The sequence below is a fragment of the Elephantulus edwardii genome, unplaced genomic scaffold (genome assembly GCF_000299155.1).
Source record: "Elephantulus edwardii isolate Elephantulus edwardi_28Jun2011 unplaced genomic scaffold, EleEdw1.0 scaffold00011, whole genome shotgun sequence".
NCBI classification, from domain to species: Eukaryota; Metazoa; Chordata; class Mammalia; order Macroscelidea; family Macroscelididae; genus Elephantulus; species Elephantulus edwardii.
The window spans coordinates 31,270,453-31,272,499 of record NW_006399761.1 but is presented as its reverse complement, the minus strand read 5'-3'; positions in this window follow the sequence as shown (position 1 = coordinate 31,272,499).

Below are 2,047 nucleotides of genomic sequence, written 5' to 3'. Positions count from 1 at the left end.
CAATAATGCCCAATCATATAGCTATTTTAAACAGTTCTTTCCCTCATCTGTTTCAATGCATCATTCATCCCTACCTTCTCTGTCTTCCCTCAACCCTGATGTCCCATTTTACAACAGTGGTCCTATGCAATATTTGTCCTTTTGTGACTGAGATATTTCACTTAGCATAATGTCCTCCAGGATCATCCATTTTGCATAATATTTCATGAGTTCCTTGATTTTCAATGCTGCATAATATTCCATTGTGTGAATATACCAGAGCTTTTCTATCCATTCGTTTGTTGATGGGCACTTGAGTTGTTTCCAGCTCTTTGCTATTGCAAACAAAACCAAAATAAACATGGGTGTGCATATATCCACTTGGGTTGCGATTATGGTTTCTTTAGGGTAAATTTCCAGTAGTGAAATTGCTGCGTCAAATGGTATTTCTATTTGCAACTTTTTCAGAAAGCTCCATACAGCCTTCCATAGTGGTTGCACCATTTTACATGCCTATCAACAGTGAATAAGGGTTCCACTTTCTCCACAACCTCGCCAGCATTTGTTGCCTGCTGCTCTGTTAAATTTTGCTGTTCTTATTGGGGTGAGATGATATCTCATAGTTGTGCTTCAGGCCTTTTGTTCATCAGGTTGCTATGAGGCATGCTCAACTCAAAGGCAATCAATCCAAGTGTTCAGGTTTTTCATTCATAGTGTTGTTATAAGTCATCTACGACCCGACAGCACATATCAACAACATAGAGAGAGCTCTGTTGTCCTAGTGGATAGAAAGTTATGCTACCAAGTCAAAGGTAAATAATTTTAATCTGTGGCCCTCAGGCCTGGTTTTAATTGCTTTTGGTCAAACATTCTTCTAAGTGTCATAGCACTGGTCTGTCTACTTTCTGTACAGAAGTAACTCATGGTTGCTGTGATGCTAAACACTGTGGCACTGATGTGTCAAATGTGGTACTGGTTACCCATAGTAGACAGTGTTTGGTGAAGCTCCCTGATTAAAACAGGCTTGGAAGCAGGAGTGGCATCCACTACCAAAATAGCTTGCCTCTGGAAACTCTATGAAAGTGGAGAATTGATGAAAGTTATACAGATGTTCAGGTCTTTCATTCATAGGGTCGCTATGAGTCATCTGCGACTCTATGGCACTTAACAACAACAACATATGTGTGTGTGTGTGTGTGTGTGTGTGTATGTATGTATACTGTATTGCCTATATATTGTCCTCTGACCTCTGTGGATCTACTTGTAGTTCTCACATTGTGTGTCTGTGGTGGAAGTTGGGAGAGACACTCTTAGGAATATAAAAATGCATGGATTTTGGTTGCTTGTAGTCTGACTTAGGTAACACCATTTTTGCCATCAAGTATGGAAGACTTGCAGTCTGAGGGTGGTGTCCTATTGCAGATTCAGAGAGAAAGGAAATTCTTACTTACATGATCATTAGTAGAGTCACAAGCCGACACTCCCAACAATGATGAGGAGGAAACACAGTAATAAAATGTGATTGTGGAAGTGGATGTGGAGGCTCCTGCCACTGTGCAAGGCTTGTCAGGTGAACATATTTAATAGTTCAGACTCAGCTAATTTTCTGAGTGTCTCCTATATGTCAGAGGAGTTAACAATTTCTTTTTAAAGTCGCTATCACAACTGTAGAAAGTTAAGCTTATAAGAAGAAAGGCTTAATGATTTCCTTCCCAATATTAGCCCAGTCAAAGCCAACAGAGCAGGACAGTCTGGTCCTTGGCCATCGTGGGAATGGTGGAGCTGGAGCAATGTTTCCTTCCTCGGTGGGTTAACTTAATGATAGTGTACAACAACCACAAATGAGATGGAAATAGGGCCCTGAAAGCTCGGGGGCTGCCTAAGTATAGGAGAGCCATTGGTGTTAGTTGCCATAAAGTTGATCTTAACTCACAGTGACCCTCTGAATGCAGAGCTGAACTACTATGGAGTTTTCAGAATCTGTCTTCAAGGTACCCCTGGGCAGTTTTGAATTCCCAACCTTTCACCTAGTCATCAAACACTTAACTGGTTGCACTACCCCGGAACT